The sequence below is a fragment of the Calonectris borealis genome, chromosome 2, assembly GCF_964195595.1.
Source record: "Calonectris borealis chromosome 2, bCalBor7.hap1.2, whole genome shotgun sequence".
NCBI lineage: Eukaryota > Metazoa > Chordata > Aves > Procellariiformes > Procellariidae > Calonectris > Calonectris borealis.
The window spans coordinates 65,957,526-65,975,182 of NC_134313.1; the positions used below are offsets into that span (position 1 = coordinate 65,957,526).

At 37.9% G+C, this 17,657-nt stretch overlaps 1 protein-coding gene across 1 annotated transcript in view; it reads left to right on the forward strand.

The window, feature by feature from the left end:
* Positions 1–17,657, forward strand: part of ZNF407 (zinc finger protein 407) — a 353,370-nt gene that overhangs the window by 287,205 nt on the left and 48,508 nt on the right. The window lies entirely within an intron of this gene.

The following is a 17,657-nucleotide window of genomic DNA, read 5'->3' on the forward strand; positions in this document are numbered from 1 at the left end:
ACTCTCCTTCTGCTATCCTTTATACATAAAATAAATATAGTTTTAATAAGGTGCATCGTCCCTTTTTTGGCCTGAAAATAGCGTGTCAGTAACCATGCTGTTGATGGCTGTCTGCCTACATGTCACTTCTCCCTCCCTCAGGCAAAAATAACTTTGCCACCTCCTGTGATTTTCAAATCGATTTTACAGGAATATAACCATTAATGACCATACTAAAGAAAAAAGCTGCGGTTTAGATGTTACTGATAGACATGATAGAAGCCATGCTGAGGAGTGTGTGCAGGATGCAACTATTTAATAACGAGGCTGTTGGTTCTGCTGCTTCTGAAACTGCTTTTTATAGAAAACGTAACCGGGTTTGATAATCTGCACGTGTTTATTTCCTTACTGCATCGGCAGTAGCCTCAACTGTTGGTGCATGTGAGCTCTTTTAGGATATAGGAAAAAGTTTAGTGAATCTATTAATGTCTTTTCTCCAGTATTCTTCTGCACCTCAGACCCATCTGCACACTGAAGGCAAAGCACCCTCTTCCAAGCCGACATAAAGAGAGTCGGAAATCTATGTTAGTTCGCTGTATCTCCATCATCTCCACTTCTATGAAAGTACCGGTATTAGATGAAGGTATAACATTAGGTTTATTTGAAAATGTGTTCCTGAAAGGTGTAGCATTTCTGCTCTAACTTGGTCTTACCATTATTTGCATGCTAGCGTATATTCTAAACTCAATTGTTCTTCCAGAATAAATCTTCCATTTTTATATTCTCTTCTCTAAATCAGGTTGCATAATGAAATTGATAGCATATTTAGTGTTGTCTTCCTTTAAAAACAAACATAGTCTATCAATGTTATTATATAAAAATATAGGTATAAAAACAAATTTCAGATATGTATTACCCTTATATATCACCATAATGCAAATCCAAGCAGTATTTATTTGCTACAATCAGTAACTGCACTGATTGTGTCCTTATGAAAATAAATGTTTCTTTAAAAATGTACAGATCAAATTAACATACCGGATACAGAAATGTTTTTTTTCCTGAACTTTTTATCAAAAAAGTTTGTAAAAGAAAAAATGGCAAAAGTCATGTATGAGTATGAGCTCGCTAACACAGAAATAAGGTTGAGATTGGTTTTCAAGGGTTAAATATCTTTAACTAACTTTTAATATCTTTAACTAACATTAAATGTCTGAAATTTATTTTAACATGGAAGTTGGTTAAATGCTCTCTGTGTGTGCCTGGTTCTAGAATGTGAGCTTTATAAAAATTCCCTGAAAGCAAAACATTGTAGTTATATTTTTTTAAGATCCTTTTTTTGATGTAGACTTAGTATCACTGTCACAGCATCTAAGGCTTCTTTGGAAGAAGCTACATAGTTAACAGTTTTATAAAGGGATTGCATCATAGAGACTTTTGTGATGGATTTGTATATACCACAGCAAAAATTGCAGCAATAAAACAGATCTTACTCAAATGACAAGTTGAAACACATAATTTTATTTATTTATTTGTTTAAATGAATTTAGTACTCATGAAAAGTGCCAGATTGACAGCCACGGAGACTGAATACCTCTATTCCACAGACCAAGTATAGAAAAAAGTAGTGCAGGATTCTCGTGTGGCCCTGCTAATGTCTTAACCTTGATCTGTAGCTACCACCTTTAGACAGGAGTAGTTCAATTTACATCCCCATTCACTCCTTAGACTAAAACTGCCAACAAGAGTGGCAAATGCATTGTAGCGGGAACCAGTCAGACAGAACTGCCGACTGATATTACAGGGACAACTCACGCTCTTGAGTAACCACTGACCTGGGCAAGATTCGGAACAGTGTGATGTACGTGTGAAGGTTTCCACATTCCTTTGCCAAAGTCCCAAAGTGGTTTGTCATCTGGACATGGTATTCCTCTTTGCTCCCTCACTAAATCTAGCCAGTGTTAAGAGCTTTTACACTCTGTCCACATACGGTTGCATTTCAGTTGCTACTTGAGCAACCATTCGGAGGATCAATCTCTCATTTATGTTTTTTTATTCAAAGAAATCAAAATAATTGCCCCTCAAGACTAGTTTGAAGACTCATCCTGAGAGGGGTCTTGCCTCTTCCTCCCCATGACTTTTACTCTATCGGAATAAGTTATACTGCACTTGGCAGAAGAGATTAAGCAAATTATGTAGGCTTGGGTGCATCAGACTTTGGTTTGGCAGTAGCATGTCTGCTTTCTCTAGAAAAAAAGAGAACTTTGTCCCTCTGCCGTAGCAGCTATGGAAATCAGTCAGAGGCAGCCATTTATGCTTCTACACTGTGATTGGAATTAGCATAAATTTAAAGTAGTCAACCTTAATTATTTCTTCGCAAAGCTCAAGTAAAATTACTGTTACCCAAATTCCCCCATATTAAGTAGGTACTACTAAGGATAACAAAAGTACCAGTGTAATATTACTTGGTTGCTAAATAGAATTAAGATGTTCTTAAGGACAGTAATGCAGAAATGTGCCACTTTGTCACAGGGGTTTGTTCCAAGTCAGAATGTTGATCTCAGATGAGAAATAACATATGAAATATTTTCTATAGTTTTCAGGTTTTATACTGGGTGTATTTTTTAAAGCTGTACTGTTGGACATAATTCAAATATACTCTCCCCTTAAAAGGAAGTATGTTATCTGAGCTACTACTGGTTGTTTAAAATGTAAACTTTAAGCTGAAAATAGGAAAACTGTTCTTTTGGGAGATTTTGTACTTGCAGATGGGCAAAAGAACCTAAATACTGTATTAGTGATAGATTTGATTGGAATGGTAAAAATTCTTACTGGCTGAGAAAAAGTCCATTTGCATTCACTTTAGTGCCTGATGCTTTTTTGTTGTTTTGGTCAAGTTTGTGGCTGCTGATGCCACCTGAGCTGCAGAACTGGTGTAACACTGGTATGCAGAAAAATGTAAGTGTATTTTTGTTATCAAAAGTAAGCAGTCTTATTGTAACACTGGTGGTATATTCCTCTGTTGTGCTGTCCAAATGACACAGCTCTTACAGATACATTTGATACTTGCCTAATACCATCATTTTTTAGGTCAGATCTCGGCTTAATATTGAGAAGTGATATATCTTACTTCGTACATGTGTATTAATTAACAAATGGCTTTTTGCTGGAGTTAAACTTTTCATTGTATAGCTGTTTTTGTGGGAAAGTTACCTGCACTTTATGAGTTCTACTCTGCTGTAACTTTCCTTAGAGGGTAATAATATATCTTTAAGTGAGTGAAATCAGATGGGTTGGCAATAAATTCAGATCACAGCTTTCCAACAGTAGCAGCCCAGCTTCGGAAGCTCTGTAATCTTAACATTTTTAGCTTCTAAAAGCACTATTGTGAACACTTTGTAAAAAAAAGTTAATTCTTCAAAGTAAGTAAAAAATTTAATAATTTTTGTAAATGATCATGTGGTAATTATTAAACTAATATGTAATTAGCATTTTCTAATGACAATCATAATCTTGACAAATGCTTTCATTCATTTTGTTCTGATCATTAAAGACTTTAAAAGCACTGATTTTTGTTAACTGAGTCCCTTGGCTATTCATCAGTGATGCAATTCAACCTAATACTCCAGTGGCCAGTAATCAGAGAGTTGCCTATTAAGTGAAGGAAATTTTATCATTGTCTTTATGAACATCACCTTTATTTCTTCTCTAACACAGCAGGTAGATAGAACTGTAACAGCATCCAACTGATACATATTCATTCCTTTCTAAAATGGTGAATTATACCAATTGTTGGATGTTTTACATGATCAAAATTCAACAAATACTTTGCCAATAGTATGATCTCTGAGGTTGTTCAGGTACAGTATTTTTTTGAAAAGCTGAACCAGGAGTAGATTTCAGTCTCCTCAATATTTGTCTTTGTTATTACTTCTTAAAGGTTTGATTTTCTTTGGGGGGATGTCATAGTTTTTTCCCTAGTAAAAGGTGTATTGTCTTTTCTTAAGAAGCAACATACTTGGTCTTATGAATTCCTGTGGATAGCCATTACCTACGATGTATTATCTATGAGCTTGATTCTATAAATTGGTACTTAATTTACATCAGAGATACTGAATGTGGCATAGCTAAATGTTCTTCTATGTGCAAGCAACACATCCTCTAGTCAGTGCTGATGTTCGAATCCCCTTGTTTATCCCACTGCTCGCCCCAAGTCCTTTCCCCTTGCAATTCCCTGTATTTTTGAGCTCCATCATGGCAGAGGTACTATTCTCACCCTTAGCTCTTTGCAGCAACTCTGCGGCTGCTCAGGTCTCTGTCCTCACTTACCCTGAAGCACCCCTAGAGTTCGTGGCCCCTCTGCAACCTAACTCCTTTTTCGAGCATGTTTGTCCTGCAGAGTCCCAATTTCGGTTTTATTCGTTGCAGTTGGAATGGGGTTATTTTATATTACAGAATGTGAAAGATAAAACGAGCATGCAAGAAGTATAGCAGTGTAATACATAGTGACCAAAATATTTCTGTGTTTGTTTACTTTAGACTTTTGAGTTTATGCAGAGCCAAACTGACTTCAAAAATAAAGGACAGATGATCAGAAATGTGGATAAGGACAGCATGTTCCTCTGCTTTTTTTAGCATTGAGCATATTAATGGGTGCTCAATAAATGGTAATGATTTTGGAGACATGATGATTGATGTTTCCTGGATCAAAACATAGAGGTTTTGTTTAAGAACAGCCCAGCTGGCAGAGTGATCCTCTTTTGAAACTATTTGTGATCAAAATATGTCAGAGCAGTATCTATAAAATACAGGAGGCAAGACTTTTTGTCAGTGGATTGGTTAATTTATTTTAACAGTAAACTATCAACTGTGTCTTTGATTATTCATCCCTCCTGTCACACCATATTCCTATCAGTGAGTTAAGAGTGCTGCTCTTTTCTCTGCTTTGCAGATTTTGTTTCTTTTGTTGTAAACATACTGCTTTCAAAAAAAGGCTATATATTTTTGGCATGAGAACACATAGAAGGTACTGAAAAGAGAGAATTACGTATTTATTTGTGTACAAAATTGTGCCACATGCATGCTTTGGACAGCTAGTATTGAGGGAGAGAAAACTATCATCCGTCTTCGAAGTAAGCCATCTGTGTAACTCAGCTAATGCCATCCTCCCTAGTCAGAGTACGCCTCAGTGTGACTGGTATAACCCAAAACTCTAAGATCAGAAAATGAACATCTCTTCTTCTGCCATCTCAGCTGATTGTTCCTCTTAAAGAATAAATGCTTTTGGCTTTTGAGTTATGAGGAGATGGCTTCCAAATTAATGGCTTCTAAGATACTTGGTACAGATGCTTAGCAAAGCCAGTTAAAGCCATCCTTGATATTTCCATGGTTAAAGAAATAAGTGGGAATTTTAAAAGTAAGCAAATTTAACTTTCTTTTCTCTCCCCCCTTTCCTTGAGCCCACCTCTTTCTCCTCCCTTTCTCTCTCCCCCCAGCTCTTTTTTCACCCTTAAGGAAAATAAATCAATTACACTCTCCTTTCTGACCTTTCAGTTTGTCATGTATATTTTTCTTTTGGGTTTTTAATGCTTTTTGGATACCCTCAAGAGGAAAGTAAAATTTCTTAAGGAAAACCTCACATAGTTGATTACACTTTAAAAAAAATGGGAATTCATTTCAAATGTTGGGAGCATATTTGCCAGATAAAAGTAAAAACATTTCATGTAATTTTTCATTTGGAAACTTTTTATATCTAAATTTGTATTAAAATGATTTTTTAAAGTAAAACAGGAAAATATGCCTTGTTAGGGAGTCTTAAAAATCTCAATCTCTCCATGGGACAGATACTGTAAATATCCAGAGTAGACATTTCTTATTGTATTGATGTGTAGCAACAGCAATCCTTGAACTAGGGTTATTGACAAATAGATTGCAACAGCTCCAAAAGAGTGGCTTGATTGTGTCTGAATGCATTTAGGCAGCTTTAATTCCTGAATTAATTATACAATATACTATAATGCTACAAAGAAGAAGCCATTAAAGTCACTATGTCAAAGGGAATTTGTGTATCAAGGAGTAGATTGTGGCATATAGTCACAGCCGCGAGTCTTAGTTGTATGGGGAGATCGTCTGCCCAAAACTGAGTTCTCCTACAACCCTCCAGTTATAGTGAAGGCAACAGAATGTCAGTATTGCCAGCTCCACACGCTGCTGCGTGTCTGGTCTTTTTTTCTCTGGGTAATAATTTCAGAGCTCTGTTATCTGCATTTAAAGTCACTGAATTTCCCTTTTCCCCCCAAAAATGGAAAAAAGTAACTGTTCTTACTTAAGCATTTGAGTCTAGCAGCTTGGGACATTAAACCCTCAAATACCTGAGCTAACAGATTGAAAAGATTGCAATTTTTGGTAGCACTGTAGTGTTGGAAACTATTTCAAGAAGAATGACTCTCCCTGACTGCGACAGTCCTTGCCCCTTCCTGTGCCCATTCTGTGAAATGGTGCCTGTGAAGATAGAGCCAGGGCTCTGCTTACTCCCTACGTACTCCTGTCTGCTTTTTTAGCAGTTCGATTGAGGCTCTGATCTTTTAATGACTACTCAGTGAGAGAAAACTTGTTTATCGTGTCAAAATGGTTGTGCACCCCATAAAGAAATTTGGTTCCTAATGGCAACTATAATATTGAATTTTCAATGTGTTGCTTTTCATGAGAGATGTGGACATTTGAAAAAAATGAGATAATTTCTCACAGAGATCTTTGAGGGCCAGAGCCTCGTGCCAACAACACACAAAAGAAGTGGCTGGACCTAGGACCTGAATATATTTACTGCGAAGATATCTTCCTAGTGGCCACAGAGCAGCTTTTTGAGCTGTGTTTCTGAAGCTGTGCTGTTCATTGTTGCTTTCTTTTGTTCTGCTTCCGCCTCCTTTTTCCCAGACAAGCCTGTTTGCTGTAGCCTGCTTGTTTGGTGCTTTGCAGAGCATCTCTGTAAAAGGGGATTTCATAGCACATAGGTTTATGTGCCCTGTAAAAATTCCTCGCAAACATTGCTCCGTCATTACTTAGTAGAAGCACAGCACTTCTGCTGCCATGGTGCTCTTGACTGAAGGCATAAGTGGTATATAGGCCCCTGGATAGTTCCTTTGTGCTGGAGTAAATTTTACTTAAAATTTTTACTTGAAACAAGGATAATCATGTTTGCTTGTGGCAGTTACTTTGGCAGCCTCAGCACCTCAGCTATTTTATGCTCTCTTTTATTATTGTTATTATTATTATAGCAGTTGTCCAAACATACAATCACATTGTACAATCTGTCTGGAAATTTTAATTCTGATGAGAGCAGAGGTGGGAAGAAGGAGGTGGCAAATTGAAGGTTTCAATATTTTAAATCCAGCTTTTGCTTCAGCCTTCTAAGTGTTCCAGAGTCCTCCACTGCAATCACATTACTGGGAAGTATAAGTGGTCTCAGAGATACATAACTCGAAACCAGCATTAAGTCAATTTGATATTTGTATGCCGTGGATTTCATTTTAAATCACTCCAAAGCTGAGCATGCCATTTTAACTCACAATGTGTTTCCGTGAGCTCGGAGACCTTTAACTGCAGCGGCACTAGCCGGTGCCACTTAAATATTGTAAAATATTATTCTCTGACTAGTGCTCCTTTAAACTAGGCTATTTAATATATGCACTAAATATTACACCAAATTCAGCTTTTGAGGAATTTCAAGCTTGTGGCCAGGGACATGGAATGGAAAGCATTGACTGTTAAGTAACATACAAATTAACTATCCACAAGTTTAACTCAAGGAACAGATTAATAAATCTGTCAGAAATGCCTGTCCTCCTAAAAATATATTGTAATCCTAACATGTTACTATAGCCCAGTAAAGGCTTGGTGATATCAGCATAAATGGTTTTATCTAGTATTTTTCTTTTCAAGATAAATCCAAAGGTGTTAAGATCACATTGGTTTTATGGTCATATTTGATATATGATAATATCATCTATGTCTGCAGAATTTATGATATTAATATGAGGAGAATGGTGGGATTATTATTATGGGTCACACAGTATTACAGATCCCAATAATAGTACACCTAAAAAAAGAAAAACTGTCAGCTGTAGTGTAGTGTCAGCGCCCATCTTTTCAAGCTGTTGTAGTTCACATTAGAAAGAAGGCCATTTTAGCTAGGAGCATAACAATCTCATTGTATTAATCATTTTCTGTGTTTAAGCAATATGAGGATGTCTGCTTTCAATGACAGAAATAAAATCCTTGAAGGGAACAGTCTGTGAAATAAACTCTGAAGGGACAGTGAGACTGCCTCTCTTTAGTCCCCGTGGCCTAATTAAACGGTGGAAAAGCCACCATAAAAGAAATTAAATTTAAAAAGACAGATTAGCAACAGGAAGGGTGTGGCAGCAGCCAATGTGCATGTGGTGCTTCATTTGCAAGTAACGTGAAGAGCGGTGGTGCTAAGAAGCGAAGTAGGGAGTCGCTGATCATGGTTTTTTAAAAAAAGATTTTCTCTTTTGGCAATGGCAGGATTCTCTAGTCTTGTCTAGTATTTTCCTTTTGCAATCTTCTACAGCAATATATCGCCAAGAGAGAAAAAGGCATACGTCCCCAGATGTGCTCTTCTACTGGTAATATTTCATTAATAGAAATTATATGAATAAACAATTTATAATTGAGTTTTTAAAGATGCTTATACATGCCTATACACATTTTCGTGTACAAAAGTGTTAGCATTGGACCCAGACCTTTGCTGGATGATCTATTTTTTTTTAAAACATTGCTGGTTTTTGTACTGAGATGATCTTTATTGCCAAAAAAACAATTCAGCCATTGATTATCCTTTTGAAAGTAAGAGAGATTCAACTGCTGTGAACTATTGAACTCACAAATGGCAAATGATTGACTTTGCTTGGGTAATAACACGTGGTTATTCCTGTGTATGGCTGATACAGTACAACATGAGTGAAAGAGTGCAAACTGTCCAAGAATTACAATTATTTTGAAGGTAGAGGATGACTGTTGGAAAATTGCCAAGACTGTTCTGTCTGGTGCAGTGCAATGTTCTCCATCTTCACGCCTTCGCTGTTTGGTGTAATTTGTGTTTGTGCGTGCTTTGTGTTTACACTAACCTACTGTTAATGTTGACACTGCTAGTGAAACAGTGCCAATGGAAATCAGTGCCCAAGGTGCTCCTCTCTTACAGTTGGAGTTCCTCCTGACCATTAGGAGTGCTTCCCTTGCAAAGCAGAACAGCTCACTCGTTTGTTGGGGTTTTGCCTCTGTTGCTGTTTTAGTTCAATAGTCATGTGATGTGTTCTTCACATAAGAGTACTTCATATCCAACAGAGTACACAGAAATCCAGGTGCAAGCAGTGTGCCTTAGTTTACTCTCTAAGCTAAGAAGAATACTATAGAGCTTTTTTTTCTCTCCAGAGCAGTAAGATGTTCAAATCTTTTAACCAAATAAAGTTTCAATGCCCTCTTGGCACTCAGAGGCACTTGTTTGCGAGTGCAGCGTGAGGATGAGCCATAGCTATGTGAGGCACCACATAACTTAACCATTAATCATTAAGGAAAGTTTCTGAACAAACTTAACAAAGAAGCACACCAAAAAATTCTCACGCTCCAGAAATACCACTGGCTCGGTCACTAGGCCCAGGCGCTGAGTCCTCAAGTTTGGAGTCAGCTGTCAGCCCCCAGCACCTCCAGCCACCTCTCAGTTGCAGGAGCCTTCTCAAGGACCCACAAGTCAGCCGGAGGAAATAGAAGCAGTCTGATGAATGGCTTTTCCTCCTCAAGTTATGGATTGTTGCTTCAGGAAAAGTGCTAAAACTGTTTCCAAGTAGGTGCTGTGCCTACAGATACTCTCTTTCACAGAGTACAGACCCCAGAGCCAATGGCCCTTGAGCCAATGCTCATGAGGGGAATGGGCAAGAGGTTCGTCTGTCTCCTCATCCTCCCCCTGCATCCTTGGAAGGGAGCTATATTGCTTTATAATTCCCAGCCTGTACTGAGCATGGAGAGAGCATGGATCTGATATTATGCAAGTATCAGATCACAAGCAACAGAGAAATTGGGAAAAACTTGGCCCTGACTCTTCTCTGTAGGCCAGACAAATTACCCAACTTCACAGAGAAAACAGGACACATTGTTTGAGGTATGGTATAGTGAAAAAGTTCCCTTTATGTGCTTTTTGTCATTAGAATTTATGTCTCAGAGACAAGTCTTCCCGGAGACTTGCCTACAACATTTAGCCTTGCACTACCTTGAGCAGCATTCGTCTTTCAGACAAACTCCAGCCAGTCAGGATTGAACACCACCACACAGAATGGACTTCACGGGTTTAATTCTTAAGGCAGTAAAATGTTACGGCAAAAATACTGGGGGGTAGGAATTATTTTCTGTAGTTTTTTTAAAGAGGAAAAATGATTAGATATTTCATCAGCATGTTATAGCCATAATACATTCACTATGGTTCTGAAAGCTACCATCGCCTTTCACTATTATTGTATGCTGATTTTTATATTAATGAATAAATGCTATTGGACAGAATTTTGATGATGATGTGCAGCTAAATACTAAGATTTGGGGAATGAGTAGAGGCTGATTGGTGATAGTAAATGTAGGAAAAGGTATGAGTGAAAAAGCAGTTGCTTCTTTATGGGTAGTAGTATATATGGCTGTACGCTCGTCACGTTAGTATCTATCACATGCATTTTTGTGTTCGAAAACATGATACTTGAGTTTTTATGCATGTGCATTGCTTAGTGTTATGTTTATGAGTTTCATACATCCCAAAGGATAGGTGTATTTTGTATGTATTATGCTTTTCTGTGCTTTGTTATTGCCAGAAGCTTGAAATCAATACCGCTTTTTCTTTCTGATAATTAAAAGGATGGTTTATCTTTATATGGATCTTTAATTTTAATAAGCTAATAATTCTGATTTTAGCTACTATTATCTTAATAGCTAAGCCTTCTTAAACGTTTTTGTCATAATTCCTTTGGATAGGGTTGCCATTTTTTCAGCTACATGAATCCTTGCTCTATAGTGACGTCTGCTGGAAATGGTAAACTGAAATGTTCAAGGGCATATTTAAGCTTTTCAATTCAGGGTGGCTTGATCCTTTTACATATGCGAAGTATGGACTGTACAGAAAAGCGACATTGCATTTCCCCATTCCCTAAACAGGTGTTGTTTCTGCACTGGACTCGGTAGAATTTGCGCTTTATCTAGTGACAAACAGATACTTTTTGCCTTGCAGCATATTCCAACAATGTAATTTGTGAGACTTGTTCTATGCTTTTCGTAAAAGTTGATAGTTGGAAGTCATCAAGTTCTGAGAAATAAGTGTTTATGCTTTGTATCAGATCAATAGTGAGGTGTTCAGATTCAGTTATTCAGCACTTCTTACTGACAGTCCTGTCACCAATATTTAAATAATTATAGAGGAGTCAATGAAAGAATACTTTTAATCTGACATTTAGAATTAGGTTATATTTGCTTTATATCTTAAAAAAAAGTATAACATTCAAAATAGACACCAGACATTTTGCATTAGAAGTAGAAAAGGAAAATAATGAGCCCATTTTTAAATGAATTCGAAAAGCAATCTGATTTTAGTTCTTGCAATGCAGAGCAAATAAAATAAAAACTATCGTACTTTATTTACTAACCGATGAATTGAATTGTCCGCCTTTTATTACAGATATAAAGCAAAGACTATGAAGAGGCAATCATTTTTGCAGCTATCAGACTTTCAGTAACATATCTCTTGTGGTTTAAATAACAGATAGTTTAAGTGTTTTTCCATTACCTTCGTGTAAATGAAAAATGCATAAAATATTTTAACAAGGCAAAGTAATCCAAGGAGATTGTTATTTTGTGTTACAAATTAGGTTATTTCTGTCATAAAATTAAAGGAAAAAAATCAACGCAAGGACATTTCAGCTTAATATCATTTACCAGAAGGAACATGTAACAGATTTAATGAGCTAGCAGGTCACCTGAATCCAGCTGTTTCCGACCAGCTTTATGAAACGGAGAATGCAGCTAACGGTAGGAGGTAAGCATTATTACAAGCTCTCAAGGAGTTACAAAATCGATTTCTGCTTGAATGAATTAATTTAGATTATCAATTTATAACCAGCTACACGAATCCCATCAACTTAACAATTCAGTGAATGATCAGGCTCAGCCCTTGCAAGAGCTTAACAATTAGAGAGCTCTATAGTTATCTCCTGTCCTATGGTGTTGCTAACAAAGTTCCTTAGTTTGACAGAAAGAGAAGGAAAATGTTTGCTTAAGGACATTGCAGGAGTGAAACACATCTTAGGTGAGGGAAAAGAGCAGCTACCCTAAAGCAACCACATTCTTGTGTCTTACCTTCCTGGGAATTCCTCCAAAAGTGACAGAAATGCAGTGATTCTTTTTACAAACAAAAGAACGTGACCAGTGCAGGGAAGAGACCAAACCATCTAATTTCAATCAGGTACTTCTAAAGAAAACAGTTAAGGATAGGATGCGAAAACCAATGCTTATAGCTATCACATACTCTAAAAGCTTATATGTGTAGTGCTATTAAAAATGTCTTGCCTTTTTGCTGAAATGTAGCAAGCTGGTTCCTCTTCCTCGCTGTTCTAGTGCAGTCATTTAAACCTGTGCAAAGAGAATGTAAATTGCTGCTCCTCAGAATGTTACTGTTTTACATTTACTTTGCACAAGTGTTAAATGGCTACTCGGGATGCAAGTCACTGGTGATTCAGGCTCTTCATGTTTTAATCTTTGACTTATCTCCTTCTTCTAATATTGCAAAATGGTTATGAGTAAAAGGACATTTGCTGTGCATCAGTTACTGCTGTCTCTCTAAGTATAAAATACAGTGGTTAGTCTTCCTTGCCTGTTCAGTCATTTTTGGCACCATCTTCACTGTCTGAGGAGACAAGAGTGGTAACAGTAAGTACAGCACTTTAATAGCAGCATATGATTTACCACAGGGACATTAAACTTAAATAAGTAATTGTATTTATAAATATCTTTTAACAGGAGCTGGGATTCTGGCTTTAGTAATCAGCATCAGTGGTGAAGTATAAAAAGGTGATCAGCTGTTAGGTCATAAAGCCTTATTGTTGCCTGAAAATAATCTCAAATTATTACATTTTAGGGCTGAGGAAAATCAATAGGATTATATTTCTCTCCTTCTAAAAGGTACATTTGCAGTGCAGTGTTCAAAGAGTAATAGGCATGATGGCTTCTGTTAGGGACAAAATGAGTTGTACCTATGTCATGTGGAAAGTATACCACTAAAAAGACCTCAGATTCCTGACAGTTTTAAACCACTAACAAAAATTGTTAAATAGCTCTGTTGCCCTTATGCCTTAAGAAAGTGGGTTTTTTTAAAGTACTGGAAATGCATCTTCTGGACAAACTTGGATCTGTTCACATGGGCTACCAGTGCTTTTTTTTTCCTTGGCTTGGCTGTAAACAGCCTTCTCTAAATTCTCTCTGGGCAGACAAAAGTTGCAGAAGACAATGCAAAGCTATTCTAGTGGAACAGTTAAAAATTATGAGAAAACTTTTTTTGTAATGTTAGCTCTAATTTAACAATCAGATTATTGTCTTGTTCCTCATTATTTATTATTATTTTAGCAATGTTCTATACTAGTACTTACAGAAGTTGGTGTTTGTGAGATGGTAGAATTTAAAAATCTCGGATTTCCTGGGACAGGCATTGTACAAACCTGTAGGAAACAATAGTCCACCCTATAGACCGCATCATCTACCTATTTCTTTTGAATGTCTCTCCAATTGTATTTTCCTGAAAAGTTGTCCAGGCCAGACATAGCTCCTCAAGTTCTATAAACTGACCCTGCTGTAGGTTAACTGAGTGCATGGGAGCTGTCAGCCCATCAAACAGTAAAGGACCTCACCTGGGCATGTTCTTATTTCCATCTGTACCAACCACAGCAGGTAATATAGCTGTTGGGAAGTAAGATTTAAAGTATACATGGTACTGATGACAGTGGACCTGTAAGGCGTTTTTTACGTGAATGCCTTGTGCCCTATGCACTTCCCCAACCACCTGCTCAAAAACCAAATTCAGTGGGTGGGACAATGCTACCATTGGACGGACATTTGGGATATTTGCTGCTGAAGACACTGGGACTTTACAAAAGTAACTCTCGGTGTCAGCACTTTTTGCTGTCCTGCATGCAATACTGGAAGCAATGTAACCTTGGCAGCACTGTACCTCTGTCTTCTCCGCAGTGTGGATTTGCCACAGGTTTCTGTGCTTCTGCCACCACACTCTTTCCAATACCCAAGCCAGCTCCTTCAAAGTTAGTTGTGGTGTCAGTGTGATCTCCTCTATTATGATGGTTGAGTCTGAGGAAGTAGCTAAATAAATCTCCCACTGTGAGCTTTCATTGAAGAAATTCTTCCTCTCAGATTTGGATAGTTTCTCTCTAGCGCATGCTATCATTCATGGAAGGGCAGCTAAAAATTAACAGGAATCAGAGGCTCAGTGACTTTCCAAACAGCAGTCTTCCGCTTCCAACAGCTACTGGGCTGAGATGAATCCGTAACTTTGCTTTTGAGGGGAAAACCTCCTTCCACGAGAGAGGATCCAAGGATCCTCCTTCCAGGAGAATCCCCCTTCATGGGGGGATTCATGCCCATAATCAGTTCGCAGATGAACTGCAGAACAATCTGGCCCAAGCTGAGATCTGTTGGTTATCACCGCCGAGCGGCTCCCGGCTGGTGAGGAGGCACATGTGCATTGCAGGCGAGGCACAGCCTGTATCGCAAGCCTGCAAACTCTGTGAGACACGTGCTGGCTCTGCCGGGCCACCGTGGCTGTTTCTGGGTTGTGATCCTGGAAGGGGGAGCGCTGTGTGAAGGTACCTGAGCAGCTGCAGGCAGAGGTGGCTGGGGGCAGCCGGGTGTTGGCTCCACAGCAGAGACATGGACTCAGCCCTGTGTGACCGGCTGCAGAGCTGGTGGCAGCAGCGGTAGCAAATGGGGCAGTCCAACGTGGCAAGGAAAGTGCCGATAGCAGAAAGGTTCAAAATATTAATGCAAAATATTAATAAGTCAAGTTCAGCCACAGAAGTATGGGGAACTGTCCCAGATAGGATATACTGTGATGGCGTAGTGTTTGCTGGCGAAACAGCCAGCAGAAAAACCAGCAGAGCTGAAAGAGAAGGTGTGGCTGAACACGGTCTGAGGATATGGCCTTCAGAAAGCTAAATGCTTTCTGCACAGGGTGCTCGGACCCACTGGCAAAAATGCTGGTATTGGCTTTAAGACTTCCTGTGTTTTTTTGCAAATAACACAGGTTGTGCTAAATAAACACTATTTCATGTTTCTCTTCCTTATTAGCAAGGTTCATGAGATTTTAAACTATCTTTCTGGTCAAAAGGGTAATAATAGCCTTGTTATGTGTGGGATTTCCTTAGCATAGTTTCAGAAAGGTGCAAACATATTCATCAGAAGTGATTATTTGTTTAATTATGCCAGAGAATGCTGGTAAGCTTTTGGATTTTCTAATTTAGAAAGAGGCCAATGCAATTTTTTTCATTGTTTTCATAACTCTAGCTATAATCAACTGTAATTTTTCAAACATATGTTTCCATTTTATTTTATGTTGGCAAAGCCTTTGAATACAGTCCCTAGTGCTTACCTTAACTACACCTCATAGAGGTTGTAAATACACCTCTCCTCAGCTGCATTGCAGCTAGAGACAGCGTCTGGCAGCAGGCTAGGATGGGCAAATGACCTCAAAATCCTGAGGGCCTATAGCAGCGGTGTTCCACATTATTGATAGTAGCAGAGATATTGACAGTCTGTGCTTGGAAGGAAAATAGGAGTTTGATATGACATATTGTGTGTCTCAGCAAGACTCATAAATAATTTTGACAAGTTTTTGTATGCATGGGAAAGTCCTTGATTCAGCCTCCCATAAAAATAAACTTCTATTATGGAATGTATTTGTCAAGTGGCTGTGTGATGGATGGAGCTGCGTTTACCCCTTGGCAGTTCGATGAGTTTTAGATGCACAGCTTACCAGAGAGGATTTACGGGCAGTACAGAAATAATTATTCAGTATGAAATACATAATTCCTGTACCTGAATTTTCATTTTTTATTATATTTTGTTTCTGTTGCATTTCTGGTCTTTAAGACAAAAGGGCTTGCCATTTTATTTGGAGCTGTTGTATGTCTGTAGTTTCTGTTCAGAGAAACTAATTCAAGTCCTTTCCCAAACTTGGCTTGTATTTTGTTAATTGAATGGAAGCTTTTAATAAATTAGGCAAAAGCAGGAAAGTTTGCATTTAAGAATGAATATTTTAACAATAAAAACTCTCTTGAAAGGATTTCTTAGACTTCTAGAGGGGAAAAAGTATTAATAAATCAGATGAAATTTAGTTTGTTTCTTATGCTAGTCATTGCTAGTATTGCCCTCTTTCTCTTTTTTTTTTTTTGAGAAAAAAGGGTGGTAAGCTCCCATGAAGAGGTCACACCTTTCTGGTACGGAACCCAGATCACTTGGCACTTGTGTTGTTCCTTAAGGCTCCTCCTGAAAGGCTACCCTTCAACCATTTTTCTTCTTTGCTTTTTTTTATGGTAGTCTTTCTTTTCTGTCAGGGCTGCCTTTGTATCTCCTCTTACCTGTGTCATTTCTGCCTGTTCATTTCTTATTCCTTTCACCTCTTCTGTTTTTACTTGTTTAACTTTTTCTTTAAACTTGCTTTCTCACTCTGTTTCCTATTCCTGCCCTCCTGATTGAATGTTCTCCCTACTGTTTATAGTTCCTCTAGCCTTTCTCCTTGACCTTCTTTCTACCTGTCCCTTCCGTTTCTTCTTACTTTTTTTCCTCTTTGTTCTCACCATCTTCTCATATTCTGGTTTATTTTTACACTGTTACTTTATGACTTTTTTTACTTTTTAGCCTCTGCCCTCTCTATTATTTACCATTCCTAACAGTCCTATTTCCTTCCCGTTTGCAACTTCTGACTGTGACCTTCTGATGGATACCAGTTGTTCAGTGTTTCTAATTGGTAGTCTGCTTGACTTCCCACACATAATATGAAACTTTCCAAAGTTGTGAACATGGCACTTTTTTAGTCATTACAAGAGGACTGTCCAATTTTGGATAGTTCCCATATCCATGGTTGAGAAATCCCACTGTCCTTTCTCCCCAGGAAGAACAGTATAGTCCTGAATGTGTTAACAAAGCTTTCTGTTGTAAAAGGCTCAAAAGAGTAATAAATTTGAAAATAACTTTTAGCATATAGTATGGCACGTCATGAATCAGATTAAGAGATCCCACTCATCATAGGTGGGAATTACTGTGAATACAGGAAGTTTAAAGAAATAGCAAACTATTTTTAAAAGTAGAATATTTGTTTTAAGACTTCATACTATTTACCGTAGCCCATAGATATGGTAAATTAGAATTCCTGCTCTTCATTAAAATACATCTGGAGATTTATGTAGAGCAATTTGAATGTAAAAAATGTGCCTGCTCAAACAGTCTGTGAAAATAAGACAGTATGTTAATCCTTACAACTAGTGCCTGGATTCTAAAAATTGGTCACAGTTTGAGTTGTGCTAACCTCATCTGTACTGACACCTGCTCACTGCTCACATGCAGTTCACATG